General features: G+C 48.7%; 1 long non-coding RNA gene across 2 annotated transcripts in view; it reads right to left on the bottom strand.

Annotated features, from left to right (window-relative positions):
* Positions 1 to 20,178, bottom strand: part of LOC132652737 (uncharacterized) — a 53,121-nt gene that overhangs the window by 10,683 nt on the left and 22,260 nt on the right. Inside the window, exon 2 of one of the 2 annotated variants that reach the window (XR_009590312.1) lies at positions 9,955 to 10,030. The exons of the other annotated variant lie outside the window; for it this stretch is intronic. This is a non-coding gene — a long non-coding RNA (uncharacterized LOC132652737). The remainder of the gene's footprint in view (positions 1 to 9,954; positions 10,031 to 20,178) is intronic. 2 annotated transcript variants of the gene reach the window in all.

Here is a 20,178-nt window from a genome sequence, read left to right as displayed (position 1 = left end):
CCAGTCAACCGTGAGCACCTAAACAATCAATAAGAGTAAGACAAACAGCCCAACATGAAACAAACCGGCATTGGTGAAGACACATGTTACAGGCAGTGGACATGGAATAGATGCCCACCTTGCCAGAAAGCGGAAGGCAAACCCAAGGCAGCCACCTTTCACCCTCGTCAGGCTGACGGAAACTTATAAATATGGATAACCATTTTAATGTTGGGAAGGGGTGAGGAAATGAGTCCTCTCCTGCACAGTGGGTGGTGAGGGGAGCCGGCGGAGTACCTTTGGAGGACCACTTAACAGCATCCATCAAAAATCAAAATGCTGCCACCGTCCTGCACGGCTAGGAGGTATCTGTCCCAGAGCCATCCTCATAGGCGGTGTCTGAGCAGGAACGGCTTCTAGAAGCCACAACTTGGCAGCAACTTAAGCAGCCACCATCAGGGGAAGAGTTAAGTAACCTGGGGACTGGCTGGCTAGAGTTAGGGCAGCAACCCTCTGAGGAAGCGCTTCAAAAAGCTAAGATGTATCTTTAAGCACAGACATGAAGACACCTGCAAGACGTGTCCGACCCACTGTGAAACCCTGAACAATACAAACAAGTCAATCTGACCTGAGTAAAAGAACCTCAGGAGGTACATGTAATCAGAGCACTGCTCCTGCCCTCCTCAAGAACACGTGGCTTCCTGCCTGGGCTCCTGAGTCGGTCCTCCTCACACCTCTCCTCGCTCCAGCCTTTCGGCATCATGTTCCACAATCCAGGACCATTCTGCAGGTTCCCCTAAGCTTCAGACATGAGTGTCTACCTTGGGAAGCCTGCAGGATACCTCCAAACTTGGATACCCTTTTTCTTCTCTTGGCGGTTAGTGGGGATGGCACTGGTTGGCTCAAGTCAGAAGCTGTGGTGCCCTCTTGGATGCAACCCCACTTCTTCAACTCACACCACCACATAGGTTACTATATTCTGTCACACGCCACCCTGGCTGCGTGAATGATGGCCCCTAATGATGCATCCTGTGAACCTGGAAATGTCACTTCTCCTTCTGCATTACTGGGTATTAGACCCAGGGCTGCATGCATGCTAGGGAAGCCCTCTATTACTGAGCTATATCCCTAGTCCTGAATGTCACCTTATATGGCAAAACAATGACAGCAACAAAAATCCTGCAGATGGGACCAGGCCAAGGATTCACCCTGGGAGGGTTCTAAATACAACCACGAATAGAGTGTTCTTATAGAAGGGAGAAGAGAGAGCTTGGCTACAGAAGAATAAGAATAAGAGGAAGAGGAAGAGAAGGAGGAGGAGGAAGAAGAAGGAGAAGAAGAAGAAGAAGGAGGAGGAGGAGGAGGAGGAGGAGGAGGAGGAGGAGGAGAAGAAGAAGAAGAAGAAGAAGAAGAAGAAGAAGAAGAAGAAGAAGAAGAAGAAGAAGAAGAAGAAGAGACCAGAAGAAGAAGTGACCATTTAAGCAGGAGGTTGAATGATTTGAGAAAAGGACCTTGAGCCCAGAAGGGTGGCCAGTGTTGTGACCCTGGAGGAGGGAACTCAGCTTGGAGGGGACCGATGAGCTCCGTTTCAAGTCTGGACCAAGGATGACACTGGGGTCAAAGTGCACGGAATATTCAGGGAGTCACTTGGGAGCGGGGGAGTGACAGGACTCTCACCCTGTGAAACAGAGATGGGGAAGAGAAGAGGGAGATTTGGGGGAGATGGTCTATGGCTTATGGGGAATAGCAGCCCCAGGAGGAGAGTCAGATGAGGGGTGCAGAATAAAGAGGAGGAGGAGGAGGAGGCTGGTTCTGCACTGGCTGAGAATGGGGTCACTCAGACATCCAGCTCTTGGAGGCAGGAAGGGGAACAAGCTTATGAGTAATCCAGATCATGCCTTGCCTCCATGGCTTCTCCTCAGAGGGGGGGGAAACTCTCTCTAGTGTTTTCCTCAAGGACAGGAGCCTCATTTGCTCTATCTCAGAAGAGACTCATGCTGAAGCCTAGCACGAAGCAGCCATTTTTCATCTCTGTCCTCAGCCCCAGCTCCTGCCGGGAGCCCTCACCCGTTATCTCTCAGCCTGGCATGGCCATCAGTTTGGACCCAGTCAGGGGACTGTATCTCACAGATTTCTTGATATGTTATCAGCAGAGGGCTTTCACTTTCTAAGTGTCTCCGAGAGGGTCAGGCCAGCCTGATGGAATGTTAACTAAGTGGAGGACCTGAGGCAGCTTCTACATCATAGTCAAGCTCTTTGTACCCCTCGTCCTTAGCTTGAAGATTCTCCAGAGCATTGGCACGGACAGAACTATGTCTGAATGACATTTTGGCTCACAGGCTTAATATCCGGGGAACCTCATAGGGGTGCTGAGGGCCACATTCAAACTATTTCCTGGAGGTAGGTGAGGATAAGAGCTAACAAGTTGATTTTATATTCATCCGCCATATATCCATTCATCATTAGATCCGTCTACTCATCCACTTATGCCACGAAGTGTCATATTAGCTCATACACATGCCAATGATACAATGCTGCACATAACAGACATGTAATTTGTTGCTTAGACAGGTAAGCAGACACTCACAATCTGAGGACCAGGAGTTCCAGTGTGGGCGTGGCATAAGACTAAGAAATACCTAAGTAGAGAAAGGGACCGGGTAACGAATATTCTGCAAGGCGGCTGTAGCACATACAAAGACCGTGGTGTTGGGGGATGTGCAGGAGGAAAACAGCATGAGTTCAGGGGGCAGTTCAGCACGGCCTAGAGTTAGTGCTCATACATGTATGTGTGTGTATGTGTGTGTAGTCACTGTTCTTTTGCTGTGAAGAGACACCATGACCATGACAACTCTTACGAAAGACAGCATTTAGTCGGGGCTTGCTCGCAGTTTCAGAGGTTCAGGCATCATGGCAGGGAGCAATCTTGGCGTGCAGGCAGACATGGCACTGGAATGAGGGTTCTGGATCTGCAGGCAAGGCTTTCCACACCTCAAAGTCCACCCCCAGTGACACACTTCCTCCAGCAAGGCCACGCCTCTTAATCCTTCTCAAGTAATGCCACTCCCTGATGACTAAGCATTCAAATACATGAGCCTCCGGGGATCACTGTCATTCACATGACCACAGTGTGTGTGTATGTTTGATCAGAGGTATTCAGGCATGTGCATACACATGTATAGGCCTATGGATGTGTGAGTGTGTTAACATAAGGGCGTGTGAGTTTGTGAAGACAAATGGGTGCTGCAGGGGCATGCACACACACAGATATATAGTCATGTATAAATACATGTGTACATACATGAGTGCTGACCCAATATATGCATGTACACATGTATCTGTATGTAATGATGCAGACGTATATGTGCAGCTGCCTGCAAGTGTGAGTGTACACGTGTTTACATGTACACATGTGTATGCATATATCTGTGTATATGTGATACATGAATACACGTAGGTACATGCACATTTAGTGCATGTACACATGTGTACATGAACATGCATGGATGTATGTATTCAGAAGAATGTATTTTTGATGCAGGATATTGCAGCCAGGGGAGATACTGACAGACTCTGCTTAAAGAGTTCAGAGTTAACCAGACGTGGAGGCCCACGCCTGTAATCCCAGCACTCAGGGAGGCAGAGGCAGGAGGATCTCTGTGAGTTCAAGGCCAGCGTGGTCTACAAAGTGAGTTCAGCACAGCCAAGGCTACACAGAGAAACCCTGTCTCAAAAACAGAGAGAGAGAGAGAAAGAGAGAGTTCAGAGTTTAAGCAACAAAGAATACAGACTGCTAAACAGTTTCCCTGACCAGTGGCTGGACAACTTAGTCACACATTTGGACAGGGAAACAGGTAAGCCGAGGTCATATTCTGCTCCGAGCCTGGCCTCTCACATATGCAAGTTCATTGTGTAGAACATTTTCTCCTCCTCTGAGAGTCTAGGTTCTAAGCAGGAATGTGTGTACGTGTGTACACGTACACACACACACACACACACACACACACACACGCAGTGGCAAACCTGATCATGTAAGGCTGTGCTCCTGGGACAGCGTGAGGGCCAAGCGTTACTGTGGGCGTTTCTGTGGGAGCATTAATGGCTGAGATTCACAGAGCGGTCGGCTTTGAGTTATGGAGGTGAGCCTTAACCTGTTAGTTGAAGGACTGGCCAGTACAAACCAAGAAGGCGTCCTCTGACTAGGACAGCAGTGGGTAGCATCCTGGGTCTCCATCCTGGGTCTCCAGACCACTGACCCTCTCTGGAGATTTTGGACTTTTTGGCCTCCGTAATAATGCAAACAAATTCCTTAAGATAAGTTTCTTCACAGGTCCACATGCCATTGAGGTGAGCTCAGTAGGAAGAGGCCCAGGGGTGGCTGTGCTGTACTCGGAGATCTGGGCCATCTCTATGGTCATCTGCCATGTGTGGGTGGTGGTGGCGAGAGGTGGCTGGCATCTTTTGCACCAAAGGCTGTTGCTGTGTCTTCCCAGTGAGAGTTTCTCCAAGGACTGTTGAGTGAGAAAGCTCGTTGGGATAGTAAGGTGCCTAATAGGCCCCCAGGGTAGACCGTGCAGAAAAAAGTCCTGAGAGAGGCAGGGACTGGAAACGAGCGAGCAGATGGGAAGCTCTTTCCCTGCTCATCTTCTGGTTTCCTGCATTGTCCTCGCTCTAGGGTGACCCGACTTTCTCTTCTTTGTGCATTAGCTTTGTGTCTTTCTTATTCGTTGCTTGAGACCTGCTACCTACCACTGGAATCTCTTCCGGAAGAATTGCAAGAGGAATTTGATTGGCTGATGGCGAGCCAATGCGCTGCCCTCCCTGGGTCGGGTGCTTCCTTTCTCAAAGTGGAGCAGGTGTCCTGGGACACACAGTATCCGGGACTGCTTCCTTCCGGGGTTGGGAGCGGAACAGCTCAAGTTTCAAGTTCAAGCTAAGTATCAGATGGCATTGAAAGGGCTTGCGCCGTGGCGGCCTCTGGACACGGAGGGTTGTACTAATAGGTGAGGCTGAGGAATTGAGGTTAGATCATGGAGACTCTTGAACACCAGGCCCGAGAAATTGAGCGGTTTTTTTTTTTTTTTAAACTCTTGTGGCCAGAACCCGTGGGGTGACGTTAATCAACAGCTCCAACCCTTCAAGGTCACCGCGAAGTGGCTCATTTGCTTGGTGAAGTGGCACAGTTTGAAGGCAGCAGCTAGCTGGGGACTGTTCTGAGGACGGGCCTCTTTTTGATGGATGCTTGAAAGGAGCCTCGGGCTTCGGAATGATGTACTTCAAGGACTCTTGGCTTTTGTATGTTTCGGTCTCGATTGCAACACTACACGAATGTGGTTTTTTGCATCGAATTAAAATTAATCTAATACTTGACAACTCTGGCTGGATGCCTGCCAAATATGGAGACTTGAGATGCTTCCTGTAAATCCTGCCACGGAACATTCTTACGATTCAGGGAACATCTCATTTACCTCACCGCCGTGCACTCCCGACCCAAACTCTCCGGGGACTCCTTCTGGAAGCCCCTCTTGCATAAACGTGAACCCACTGTGTGGCAGTTACTTTATCAAATCCAAACCATCTCTGGGGAGCAGGGTGATCTGGGGTGCAGGGAACGGGTCATTTAGATGAAGCGCCTCTGCTCCAAGTCGGTCTTGGAATTTTTCCAGTAATAATCTCTTTCGTCGTTAATGGCCCTGCTGGGTGAATCTTATTATATCGCCTCGAAATAATTTAGATGCTAATATCTCGCGGTGACCATCGTGCGGGGAATTCTAGGCTGGAGGTGCTGGTGAGGAGGGATGAAGGCTGTCTAACGCTAGGGTCCTTTTCACAGCTGGAGACTCGGAAATTCAGAGCCTGGGGGAGAAAAGAACTCCGCTGCGGAGCGTCTCCCCCACATTTCTTGGGCCCCACCTTCCTGGATTCCAGTCATTTGCTGGGCTAGCCAATGGCGCCCTAGTAACCAGGCTTTGCACATCCTCACATCTAAAGGGTCTTGGGTGGGGTGTCCCAAAGTTCTCCTTTCTGGCAGGAGGAGCCAGGAAGTGACCCTGGTGAGTGACCCAAGGGGACTCTTAAGTGACTATAGTTCAGGAGAATTCTGAGTACATGATGGAGAGGCCGTTGTGATTTTGTTGGGGTAGAAGCTTGAGGGTGGGGTGCAGAAGGCACAGAGGAAAGGGTTTCCACTGAACTAGAAGCAGTTAGGGTTTTCTTGTTTAATATGTAGTGGGCTAGGCCCTACCACATCAGCCATCATACACGCCCACAGGCCGACCTGATCTGAGCAGTCCCTCGAAGGAGCCTCTCTCAGATAAGTCTAGGCTGTCAAGATGACAGGCTGAAGCTAACTAGGACAATAGCCAATGATGACCTTGAACTCCTGATCCTTCTGCCTCCGCCTCAAAAGTCCTGGGGCTCACAGGTTTGTGCCATTGTGTCCAGCGTATGTGGTGCTGGGGCTCGACGCCATGGCTTTGGGAAACTCAGGCAAGCTCTACCAACTCAGCTACGTTTCCAGACCTTGAAGGGGTGACGTGTAGTTCCTAGTTTGTTGCTATTAGCTTGTCTTCCCTCCCTCCCTCCATCTGTTCCTCTCTTTATCTTCCTTTCCCTCCATCTCACCAGCTACTCAACCCAAGTCTTGCCTGGTAGCTAGAAGCCAGCTCATCAGGGTCTCACTTCTGAGCAGTCAGGGTCAACTGGAGCAGACATACCTGGGACCCGGTGGTAAATTCAGAGCATGGGGTGGGGGTGGGGAATAGAGAACTTCGCTTGTGGGGTGATGAGTATTTCACCCCCACTTCTTGGGCCCAGCTTCCTAGAATCCTCAGGGAAGTCTGGCCAGAGTCCAGCTGATCCTTTAGCACCCTTCACTGGACAAGGTCTGGGTGGATCTTTTCTAGTTCCTTGGAGCGTGCTGTCTGAATCAGCCCTGGGAAAACCCAGTCGTGAACAGGCTGAATCTTCATTGAGGATCTTAATGGAGAGCACCAGGGAATATGCCACCACTTAAAAAACAAGTGATAGTGTTGTTGACATTTGAGCAGAAATATTTCTTCTTGGATGCTGGGGAATGTGCCAATGTTGTTTTCCGACTCCGGAGGAGGTGTGGGCATATAGCCGGGGGAGGGGTCGAAATGAACTCAGCCACCATCCCGAGGATGCAATGCCCCTGTCCTGCCTCAGTCTACCTGCAAAGACTCCATTCCACAGTGGAACAGGAGATCGTGGGAATTTCTTTTCCCAAAAGCGGAATCTGAGTCAAGGAGTGTCAGTGGGGACTCTGTCCCAGGACATTGGGCACCACTAGAAAGAGTCATGCTACTTTGGGGCTCCCCTAATGGGGATCTGCCCAAACCTCTCTCTCTCTCTCTCTCTCTCTCTCTCTCTCTCTCTCTCTCTCTCTCACACACACACACACACACACTTGACCTCTGATGTTTCTTCTGGAGAATATACACCCACATTTCGTGGAGTCATCACGAGGCTCTCACCTCACACACCATGTCTCTGAGCCTGGCTTTGAGCTTGAAGCATCGAAGGTGAGTAGTTAGCTGGGAAAGGAAGGCCGTTAGAAAGTGGAGGACAGCAAACCCAAGAGGAACTCAGGAGCCTGAGCTGGGCCCAGTGAGGACTTTGAGACTCTGTTCTTCTTCCCTCTGATGGCAGAAGGTAGGTGGAAATGAGGGCCGCTGGTCACAGAGCCAAACTCACACCCCTGAGCTCGAGTTGAGAAAGGAGGATCTGGGGTGACTAGAATAGTTGTGGACCTCAGGTCAACAAGGGAAGGCCGCCAACCACTCCTCTCCCAGCCTCTCCTAGGAAGTTCTTTGTGACCTGGAATGATGGGAAATGGGATTCTGGGAAATGTAGTTTAAGGTAGTCAAATTGCCACACTCCAAAAGCAGACAGGGATTTTGGGCCTCAGGAGTTTGTTTGGGAGCTGACTTACCCTGGAAACATGGGGTAGGGGTAGGGCATGGTGAAATGGGAAGAGAGTGGGACTCAGAAGCCCGGGAAGAGGCAGCAGCCAGTGAGCACCAGAAGATTATCTAGGTCTGATGGGGCGGGCGGACTTGGGAGTTGAAGGTGGAGGGATGTTGGGGGAGGGGGAAGAAACGGGGCACAATGCTGAAACAGTCTCAGCTCATCGGAGGTGAGGGCCAGGGAGCTGCAGTCTGCAGTGATTGTTCCTTTCGACCACAGACAGAGTCCCAGAGTCCCAGTCCTGAGGTCAGCAAGGAAGGGCAGGGGACATGGCCTCAAGCACCATGTATCTGGTTTTTCTTTATTTCCTTCTGTGGTGACGCCATGGCTCCTGCTCTCCTAAGAAGTGTATATATATTACATGTATGTGTATATGTGTGTATGGATATGCATGTGCGTATGGGTATGTATGTATATGTGCATGAACGTTTATGTGTTCACATGTATGTGTATATTTGTAGATATGTATGTTTATATGTGTACATGTATCATATATGTATATGTGTATGTATGTATAGACGTGTATGTGTGTATATATGTATGATACATAAATGTTTGTGGATATATGTACATATGTAATCTATCTGTGTGTATGTACTTCTGTGTGTGTGTGTGTATATGTATGTATGTACTGTGAGAAACAGGTATTTTTTTCCTGTCAAAGGTAGTTAACCCTGCAAGGACTCCTATTTCCTGAACTATCTCCTTCCCAGATTAGCCAATCACATCAGATGGTAAAGTCAGGCTCTCACCAATGGGATGAGACACAGTGACCAGCAGCCACAGATGGAAGCCATTTTGGCTAAGTGTGCTTGTTAGCCCAGTTTGGGACTTGGCACACCTTTATGGAAAAAAAAAAAAAAACCTTTTCAAGCTACACTTTGTTCTTATGTTCCCTTGTGTGACACAGATTATTCTTTGTTTCTGACAGCACGTGTGTATGCCCCATAGACAATGTGGAGGTCAGGGGACAACTCCCAGGATTGGCCTCTTCTTCCACTGTGTGGGTCACTGCCAGGTCATTAGGCTTGGTGGCAAGCTGCTGAGCCATTTCATTGGCTCAGGCATCTTTCTCTCTCTTTATTTATTTATTTTTTTTAAGATTTAAGATTAAAAATTTTTAAATTTAAGCATTCTGATCCCGCTTGGCTATGGACACCGGGCACCATCCTGAGCACATCTCCTGGGTCTGGGGAGAGCAAGCTTCTGCCTGTGTTGGGCCAACAGTCAGAGAATCCTTCCGCCTGCTCTCTGTATCCCATGATCCTGGGCATGGTTTCACCTCTGCTCGTCTTTACCTTCCCAGCTTCCACACTGGACAGGGGTGACTTTACTTCCCTTCTCTGGTGCAGGTAACAGGTGGCATGTGGGGCTTGATTTCCTTAAGAGAGACAGATAGGGTATCTCATGTAGCCCAGGCTTGCCCCAAATTAGCTAAGGATCAGAGGATGTCCTTGAACTTCTGATCCTCCTGCTCCACCTCTTAAGTACAGGGATTATAGGTTCATGCCACTATGCTTAGTTTGTGTGGAGCTGGGGCTTGAGCTCAGGGCCTTGTGGGTGTTAGGCAAGCACCCTACTAACTGAGCTATATCTCCAGCCCAATGGGGTTGTACCCTCCTCCAGTTCTATCGTGTGTGTGGAGGTTAGAGATTAGTGTCAGGTGTTTTCCTCTTATCACTGTCTGTCTTACCTTTTTGAGTCAAGGTGTCTTCACCAAGCCTGGGCGCTCACTAATTGGCCAGACTGGCTGGCTAGCAAGCCTCCAGGATCTACACACACAGAGCTAAGGTTTCAGATGCAGGCCACCACGCCTGGCTTTTACGTGAATGCTGAGGATCTGAACTCAGAGCCTCTCGTATGCACAGAACTTTATCCAATGAGCCATCTCCCCAGCCCACCTATGTAGACATATCTCAAGGGTTAGAGAATCACACATTTTCCTCATCCCCGTAGGTTCCCCTAGTGATGTGATTTCACACTCACTTTCCTTCAGGACAAATTCAGTCTTCCACGGAAGATGCTGGCAGCTGGATGAGCACTGTTGGTTGTCCTTAGGCAGCTGCCATGAAATAAAAACCCAGTCAACAGATTCAGCGTGAACTCGAACGAATTGTCACTTAGTAGCTATGTGACCATGGCAAGTGCCCTCAGCTCTCTCTGACCCTTGGGTTCCTCCAGTAGGGCTTATGTTGGTCTCCACCTCTGGAGGCACTGTTGTGAAGATCTGTGTTCTGAGTGAGGCACACAGAGGACCCTATAAATGGAGTCTGGTCCTCCTCAGGGCCACAGAAGCAGGTTTCCTCAGTTCAGCTGGGAAGGGGACACTCCTTTGAAGTCATTATGTAGTCCAGTCTGGCCTTGAACTTGTGGCATTCCTCCTGCCACAGCCTCCTGAGTGCTGGGCTTACAGGAGTATGCTGCCACAGACAGCCTTACTTCTAGTACAAATTATGCCTCACCCCTTTCCTTTGCTTTCTTACTTTCTGCGTTAATATTTATTGGCTCATCTTGTAAATGAGACCCTGTGTGTGTGTGTGTGTGTGTGTGTGTGTGTGTATGTGTTTTGGCTGGAGAGAGGGGGGTATTAGGAACACAACTCGGTGAAGAACAGGAGTGTAAGCTGGAGTCAGCAAACAAGAAACAGGCCAGGGGTCCATGAAGACGGTAGGTACATCTGAAGCCATGAAGGGTGATGCTAGAGACTCTTCAGGGGCAGTGACAGTTAGGCTGCCAGTTAAGGGACTGCAGAGGCTGGTCAAGGTGGGACTGAAGGGCTCTAGCCAGCAGGGCAAGCACGACTCTGGCAGTCCTTCCCCACTCCCTCTGCCTTGCTAAAAACATTAGATTACGTTCCTAAAGCCAGCCACCGAGCTGTATTTCCTTATTTGGCTGCTTCCTCCCCCAGAAGCTGAATATCAAGGTTCAACTATCAAAGTATCCAAGTCCACCAGTCAAAAGCCCCCTTTTGGCTGCCCTAATTCACTTGTCCAGTTAAAAAACCTCATCCTTTACAAAACACCATTTGTCTATGGGTCTTGTTTGTCTACACACACATACATACACACACACACACACACACAAACCCCTCTCCCTGTTCCTTTCCCTTTCCCCTTCTCCTTCATCTTCTGTCTCTTGTCTTATCCCTGTCCTTTGTTCCCCTGGGGCAAATAAATCTTTGTGCCAAGAACTTGGTCTTGGGGGGGTCTTGTTCAGTCCCCTAAAGGGGACATCCAGAGATGACAGGTCCAGATGCTGGGGACCATCGGGAAGCTGCACAGTATGGTGGAGGGAGAGGCCTCACAGGAAAGGACCAATTCTTGGGACCATGCTGCTTGCCAGTAATGAGGAAGAGAGGATGGCACCAGACAAGAGACCAAGGATGGTCATAGTGATGTGGCCTTCGGGCAAACACCTTGCAGAGGACACTGAAGACAGAAGAAGAGGTGAGCTTCCTGTGTGGGAGGGTGGGACAAACAGGAAGTCCCACCAGCCCCTGGACCCTCCATTCTGACCTCAGAGCTTCCCCAGCCGTTTGGGTCAGGGTCTCCTCTGCTCTGGCCTCACGATAGCTCACTGTTCTTTGGGAGACTCGGGCCCTACCATACTCATTGATCATAAACGATTTTTCCAAATTTAGTTGGAAGGTGTCCTTCGGAACATTCTCATTTGTATATTTGAATACATTAGCATAATCTGTTCCAGGGTAGCCTCCCACCCTTGATACACCTGCCCAGCCCGTTCCATCCCGTACCTTCTCGGGGAAGTTAGGCAGCCAGCCTCGCTGCTAATGTAATCAGGGGGCTAAAAGCAAAACCATCCGAATTTCTTCCACAGCTGATTCCAGAATCGTCGTTACTGAGACCTGTCTTCCAGGTGGGCAGGCTATGATATTAAGGAGGTATCTCTCTCAGCCAAGATGAAAGGGCCCAGCCTGCTACAGAATGATCTGCCGCCTGCACCAGGCTTCCAATGAATCACATCAAAGGCCTCCCAGCCACTGCCCGCCCCTTCCAGCTGTGGGGAAAATGGGCTCATTAGAACAGAGCGCGAATGGTGTTTACATCAGGCGCTGCTGATTTACAAGCCCTAAGCTGCCATCTTCTCCCTCACCTCGAGCTGGGGCTCAGGAGAGCCCCCTACTTGCCTGCAGTGGCTCCTTTGAAGGCTCAGCAGGCTCCTGAAGAGGGACAGGAGGCCACCCTTCCTTCCCCTCGTGCCTCTCTGCACTAATTAGCCTCCTTCCAATTGAGCGCTGTCTAGGGGCGGGCAGAGACTAACAGCGGACTGCCGGCGGAGGCCCAGCCATAATTGTGTTGATTAAGAGGTACAAGGCTGGCAAGGTTGTCTTCCTTCAAGATCAAGTCCCCGCACTTGTGGGAATCTTGATTTTTTTTCGAGGCCAATTTGTTTGTATTGGCCTAATTGGCCGGGAAGAATGTTTCTCACAGAAACCCAGCCTGTGGGATTTGGTGCAAGTTTACAGCCTGAGTGCCCGAGTTTGGGGTGGCACCAAGAAGTCTTGTGTTTGAGTGCCAGGCTAAGAGTTGGGCAGCACTGGGGTCAATCCTGCTGGGTGTGTCAGAGGCAGAGTAGGCAGTGGGATAAGCAGAATGACTGACCGCGGGGCCCCAGCTTCCGTGGCAATGGATTGGGAGCCACGTGACTGGTGGCGCCCAATAGAATGTGAGCGGAAGTGACCAGGCCCTGGGAGCTGCTGGGTCCTCTCTCTATCCTCTTTTCCTTTGACGTTGTGACTTTGGAGTCAAATATTCCAGACAGAGAGTGGCGGCCTCACTCACAGCTGCCTTTTTGTGAGAAATAAACTTATTGCATTAAGCCTAACCTTTCAAGAACATTCAGTTCTCGCGCTCCACTGTAGGCTGTACTAATTCACGGCCCCAGTGGATGTCACCTGCCCTAGAACATGGCTGCCTCATGTGTTTTGCGAGACATTCTGATGAAGCCAGATTAAATGCGGGGCCTTCTCCAACCAGTTCTGAGTCTTTCTCAAGCTTGGCTTTCCTCTTGAGCTTTGAGAGAGTGGGCTTGCTAGGTCATGTGTTCCCTACTTCACCAATCATTGAGCCCAGTGGATTGGGTATTGTGATTGGCTAACCTGGGTTGGGGTTAAGGTTAAGGCTAGGGTTAGGTGGGCCCAATGGTTGGCAGCTGCAAACAGTGGGAAAAGAGGTTTGTAGGCAAGTGAAAACATCAACGACAAATGCTGTTTCTTAGGCTGGTGTGAGCCCAGCTCTAAATGTTAGTATTTAGACAGCCTGTTTCTAGTTTGCCTAGCAACCTATGATGTCATCATGAGTCCCTGGCTGGGTAGCCACACCTGGCAGGTGTGGTTAAGATGTTTCTTAAAAGGATCAACCCGCCACTTTGTCGCTCTCTTGCGCTCTTGTCCTCTTACTCTCTAGCTCTCCTGCTCTCTCCCCTTTCTCTGTCAGGGCATTGCCCCCTCCTTCCGCCTATCATGTCTCCCACTCTCCTCTCTCTTCATCTCCATCTAATAAACCTCTTTCATAGAAGATCTGTGTGCATCATCATTTCATTGGTCCTAACACTTAACATATTGTTCCGATGCATCACAGAGACCCAGGCCACTGGGAAGTATTTCTGCCAAGGGTAAGGAACTCTGGGGTTCTCAGTCAGGTGAGAATCAGCCAGGGTTTGAGATGGATGGAGGTAGTTGGTTTAGCCTGCTTGTATTCTAAAATATGTTCTTGAAATAGTCACTGGCGTCAGGAATGGGGGCTCTGAAAGCTCTTAGCCCCTAGAGGAGGCAGGAGTGGCCACCTGTGGGACTCATCCTGGTGGGGACTGCTTCACCACAGTTTGTAGATTTTAGCTTAATGCCCCCCCTCTGACCTCTAGTCTAGATGTGACTTCTCAGAACACCCCCTCCTCCCCATCAGCGGTATTCCTCCCGTTTTATCTGCTGTAATTTGTATCAATTGAGATCTAGGAGGGCAGAGGACAGAGGCTGTTTTTCTCAGCTGTATCTCAGCTGTGTGAGGGACAGAAGTACCATATACACATGTTCACTGAGGCCAGGCTAGTTTAGTATTTTCTGACTTTGAGATCTTCCCTCCCTGTGGCCTCCACCTCTTAGCTTACTGTCTACTGCATGGGCTCTGTGGCTCTGTATTGGTAGGGCATCCGTCCTGCACCCAGGCCTTGTCCCTGTTCGGGGGAAGATGGGGTCGGCTCTGGAGGGACTTGGAGAGGCCAATCAGGGGCTGGATATATCTTTAGGGCATTCATGACCTGGGGACAGAGATGCCTTGGCCTCCTGAGAGTTTGTGCCCTGACATTTGCACCACGAAGATCTGTGTCTTGCACACGCAGGTGATGCTAACGCTCAGGCAGCTTTTAAAAGGGACAACACTTGACATTTGACACCCCAGATGTCCAAGCCAGAAAGACATTTCCCTCCTGCATTCCCAAACAGACTCAAGAGCAATAGAACTTGACTTACAGGCCCGAGGCGGCTTGCTCGTAATTCTAGCAACCATCCTGAATTAGATCACTTCACTTTCACCTTATCTCTTCCCCCATTCATCTTCTGGTCAGGTCATTAGGAGCTCCCCTAAACCCTTGGCTTTCTATTATTTATATATTATACACATTTCTCTACAGAGACCCTGCAACATGATGACATAGCGAGCAAGGAAGGGCTTTCTCTCCTGAGGACAGCTAGACATGCTGTCTTTTCTTTATTACAGACTCCTTTAATCCCCTGGTATTTAAACCTTTCTAACTCATGGCTCATCAAGTTGAGGTGGGGTACCCGTTGCTGGGGATCTGAGCTCCACGCGTGGACCCCACAAAGTAGAAGGGAAGAGCTGACTCCGAAAGCTGTCCCATATACACACACACAGACACAGGCAAAATACATAAAAAAATCTAATCTTTAAATTTTCCAACTCAAAACATGGCTAAAGGGTTTCTTTCTAGGGCCAAGTAAGTTTGGGACAGGGTTGTAGATGGCTACAACTGAGCAAGAGAGTTGGGACAGGCAATGTGGATTGTCCAGCATTTGGTGGTTCTGAGTAGGGTTTTGGACACTGTTATGTTGATATGTCCATTTTATGGCAAAAGTTGTTTACTGTGGCCACATCAGCACAGAATAAAAGGCTGGACAATCCATAAATATATATCTTTGTTGAGACAGGGTTTCTTTGTGTAGCCCTGGCTGTCCTAGACTCACTTTGTAGACTAGGCTGACCTTGAACTCACAAAGATCAACCTGCCTCTGCCTCCTAAATTCTGAGATTAAAGGCGAGCACCACCACACCTGGCTTCACTTTCCAGACTTTTAATCTGTGTGCCCTTGAGTGTAGAGGTCAGAGGTGGATGTAGGGCGTCTGTGTCAGTCATCCCCCACCTTATTTTCTCTTTGAGACAGAGTCTTTCTCCAAACCCGGGGCTCTTCAATGCAGAAAGCTCCGGAAGTCAGCCCGTCCCTGCCATCCTGGTGCTGGGGTAACACGGATGTACCAGCATCACACATGGCTTTGTACGTGGGAGTGGGGTGTCCATACTCAGGTCCTCATGCTTACACAGCAAACACTTTACTGTCTGAGTCTTTCCACCAGCCCGAAATCTACTCTGTGAAGGTGAAATGTAGCTTATCCTCTTGTTTTTCATGGACTAAAGGAATGCTTCTGAGAAAAATCCTTCAGACCTTACAAAACTGTGCATAGATGTTGCAGGGTATTTGATCCCATTGTGAACCCCCAAACTGTAAACTGTAATACCCTGTTAAGCCCTATCACACACCTTTAATCCAAGAATGGCCTGTTTATTGTAAACAGGTGATTATAGTGTGGTTCAGCCATCCCTAGCACACAGCTTCAATTCTAGAGCTTTCTGTACAGAGGATTTAATAAAGTTAACACTAGGTCAAGAGGCAGAGCAAGAAACCAGCCGACAGGGATTAAAGAGTAGGAAGAACTTTGAGTTGAGGGGTGTTTAAGACATCGTGGAGAAGAAGAAGGAGCTTTAACTTTAGCTTTCTAGCTCTCTGGCTTTGGAGGATTGGGGGGATTTTTGCCTTTGAGCTAGCAAGCCTTTGGCCTTGGTTGTTTTGTTTTGGCCTTTTCCTCTTGGGATGTCAGCTGAGTAGTGAGCCTTTTGGGCTTTTTCCATCCAGAAGTGAGCTGAGAAGGAAGGTCAGCTGGGTGCTTTCTCTGCCTCTCTGAGCTAGCAGGTTTTCACCCCAGCATCTGGCATCTGAGTCTTTACTGTTAAAATAGAAGAGCTGGGATTTTAATTTTCTTTTAAATGACATGTAGAGAGTAGACATTCATTATAACCTGGCCCCTTTAAAGAAGACAGTGCTGTGGGTGGCGTCCGAAACTGTTTTCTCATACGTCGGCAAACCTAAGCAAGAATATATGATCATTACACAGTTACGACTTACAATGATGTAGCCCAAGGACAGCCTGGGTCCTCCCATCCATTTGGTGCCATTCAGTTTCACCAAGCTCATGGGGTGGGGTTAACAGCTGGGCGAAGATGCCTACCACCCACTGTGTTGCTAACAAAAGAGATGAAATATTAATGCCCTTCACTTTAGTCCCTGTCAGAATGGTTTTTGTCGAGGGGTGGAGTTAAAAAACAATGCCCTGCTTGTCCAGTCTCAACTCCTAGGGCTCAGAAGCTCACTCCTTGCTTAAGATTGTTTTTATTACATTCATGTGTGCATGTGTGCCTGTGTGTGTGCGTGCACGTGTTTGAATGCCGTGGTGTGTGTGTGTAAACCAGAAGACAACTTTAGGAAGTTCGTTTCCTCCTTCCACTGTGCGGGTCCTAGGGGTAGAGCTCAGGTTTGTTAGGGGGCAACTGTCTGTCTGCTGAGCCGCCTCACCGACCATCACTCCCTGCTTTTGCACTCCACGTGGCCTCCTGTAACTTTCAGTCCCAAGTGCTACCAATGTCAAGCATCATCCCAGAGATGCGCTTTCCTGGGTCCTTCCTACTCTGCTTCTGGACTCCAGGGCATTGTAGAGCAGGAGGTGAAGCACCTCCATACTTCCGCATGATTCTCTCCTTTCTCAGGTTCCTCTGAGACTGCATCTTCCTGAACAACCCATCAGAAAACCTTTGTTTCCCACAAACTTCCAAGCTCTATTTCTAGTCTTCCTAATATGTGAGGTTAAGATCAATGACACTGAGTCTTGGCTGCAAGGACCCGGGTTTTCGGCACCGAGTTTATGTCTGAGCACTAATTTAACACACCGACTGGCAGAACAGATGAGCTCACTGCTCAGTCTTCAGGAACCGAAAATGGCAACAACAATCCGCAGGTATGACAATGTACAGGATTGCAGTACTACGTGGTGGCAGTATCGGCTCAGCCTCTCCCAGGAAATCACTGCTCAGATGAGAAACCCCCAGCCCAGGGAACAGTGCCACCTGCATTCACGGTAAATCTCACCTCAGTCAAACCTTTGTGGAAATACCCTCAGAGACTCCGTCGAGGTGATTCCGAAAAGCAGCCAAGTGGATGGAGAAGACCGCCCATCACACCTAGAATCTCTCTGTGCTGGTTAGCTTGGTTATGGCTACATGAGGAGGGTTGGCTATTATCCCGGGTCTGATTGCTAAGGAGGAAGAGGGCTAATGGTTGGCTCAACCTTGCTAAGTTGCTAAGGGGCTACCGTCCAATTGCTGAGAGTGTGTGCAGGCAGAGGGTTTGGTACCGTGAAGAAGTGTTTAAAGTCTAATCTATGCCACTGTAAAGACGCAAGAAAACTCAGTTCATACTCTTGTGTGGTAATGTGTTTTTCAACAAAACGTGGACTTCCCTTTCTCCTTCACAATACTTGACTTAGTCAAGATGGATTATGTGTAGAGGAAATCCTCATCAAGTTTTTTATAGAGACAAATGGAGTGACATAAGAGTGGGAATTTTTCAGGCCAACCCTGAAAAAGGCTTGGATAGTTGAGAGTTATTCAGTGTCCCACTTCACACTGCCCCATTGAGTGTTTGCTGAGAAGGTTGACGGCCAGACTTTCTCCGAGGGTAGACACCATCAGACTGTGACCCTCACTATTCCTTTCTGATTTCCATGTAGGATTTCTGTTTGAAGTGATTCAAGTGCTTCAATTCAGCTCTGCTTTTTAGCTTATAAATATTAAAGCAGACAATAATAATCAGAATCTATTAAAAAGTAGTATTGTGCTGGCTAGTCTTATGTCAACTTGACATAAGCTGTAATCCTTTGAGAGGAGGGAACCTCACTTGAGAAAAGGGCTTCATAAGATCCAGCTGTAGAGCATTTTCTTAATTAGTGATTGATGGGGGAGGGCCCAGCCTATTATGAGCTGTGCCACCCCTGCGCTGGTGGTCCTGGATTCTAGAAAGCAGGATGTGCAAGCCATGATGAGCAAGCCGGTTTAGCAGCACCCCTCCATGGCTTCTGCACCAGCCCCTGCCTCCAGGACCCTGACCTGTTTGAGTCCCTTGTCTTGACTTCCTTCAATGACTGAACCCCGTGCTGTAGAGGTTTAAGCTAAACAAACTCTTTCTTCCCCAACTTGCTTTTTGGTCATGGTGTTTCATCACAGCAATAAAAAGCCTAACCAAAGGCAAATTGGTACCAGGAGTGGGGAATTGCTGGGGCAGACCTGACCATGTTTTTGGGAGGACTGTGGAAGGACTTTGGAAATTTGGGCTAGAAAAGCCACTGAGCGTTGTGAGCTCAATGGGATGTTTTGTGAGAGCTTGCAAAATAAGAATGTTGAGAGCAGTGCAGAGGATGGAAGCCTGGCTTGTGAAGTTTTAGAGGGAAATTTAAATACTACCAGGGCTGTTGGCCGCTTTGAATTGAGATTCTGTTGTTCTGGCTGGCTGGGGCTGAAGAGTCAGCCATGATTTACAAAAGATCTGAAACACTGAAGTGAAATAGTTGCATTACTGGGAAAATTGATGCTGGTTAGCTGGGGCTAAGAAGCTAGCAGTGGCTGAGAAGAGGACAGCGTCACTGAGGTGAAATTTGGGAAGTGTTTCCCCAGGGACAGCACACAGAAGCAGCCGAACGTGGTCGTGTAAGAGTCAACCACAAAGCACTGGTTTTAAAGGCATGAAGTGGTCACTGAGAACAGCTGAGTCTTGACACTGCAAAAGGCCAGGAGAGGCCTTTTACATCAGGGGAGGTGCAGCCTTGAAGGCCCAGGATTGGAGTGGTTATGCAAAGAAGTTGAGGCTTGGCACCGTGAAGGGAGCTGAGGAGAGGCCATTGGTGAAAGTGCAGTTCAGTTGTGGCAGAATACCCCAGCTTTTTGGAGATACTAGTACCATGAGATGACCTCCAAGAAGAGCAGCAGAAGCAGAGTGGAGCCCGCCAGAGCCTAGAAGACAAGCTGTGTGTGCGGTAGAGCACAGAGCTGGAGAAGCGACCCAAGATCCTTGGAGGAGCCCAGAGGATTGGGAGTGAATCCCAGATAACTGGACACTGAGTTATTTATACTCTTGGGGTTTAGTTTTGTTTGGTTCAGGCTGTGACTGGGCCCTGGTTCTTCTTTCTTGAAGAAAGTATTTAATTAATTCCCACAGTTGAGAGAGTTTGAATTTTAATAGACTTTGATTTTTAAAAGAGATTGGCCATTTTTAAAGGGACTGAAATTTTAATGTGTTTGAATTTGTTAAAGACTATGGGACTTTCAAAGTTATTTCTGTTTTTAATGTGACATCTTGGGAACAAATAGAAAAGGAAGGGCTGTGGCTTAATAGTGATGCATCAAATTGACAAGGGGTCGGTTGTGCTGGCTAGTCTTGTCAACTTGATGTAAGCTAGAGTTATTTGAAAGGAGGGAACCTCAGTTGAGAGCATGCCTCCATGAGACCCCGCTGTAAGGCATCTTCTCAACTCATGATGTGGGATCCTGACTTCCCTCAGTGATGAACAGTGCTGGGGACGAGTCAGCCAAATAAACCCTTTCCTCCCCAAGTGGTTTCAGTCAGGATGTGTGGAAGGAAGGTTTAAGTGTGTTTTCAAATGCTGATTTCAGTGCCTTAAGCTCTGGTTACTGCCCAGCCATGGGCATTGTTATAATGTTGAACCATCTCCTGTGACCATGTGATGAGAAGGAATGTTCCCCATTTTTTCCGAGGGGCTGATTAAAAAGGTAGGGCTGGCTGCAGTTCTGGGGCTTTGGGGACAGAAGGATCGTAGGAGAGAGAAATCGGAAGAG

Source organism: Meriones unguiculatus, chromosome 3 (assembly GCF_030254825.1).
Source record: "Meriones unguiculatus strain TT.TT164.6M chromosome 3, Bangor_MerUng_6.1, whole genome shotgun sequence".
Classification (NCBI taxonomy): Eukaryota; Metazoa; Chordata; class Mammalia; order Rodentia; family Muridae; genus Meriones; species Meriones unguiculatus.
This window is presented reverse-complemented; position numbering and strand designations above follow the sequence as displayed.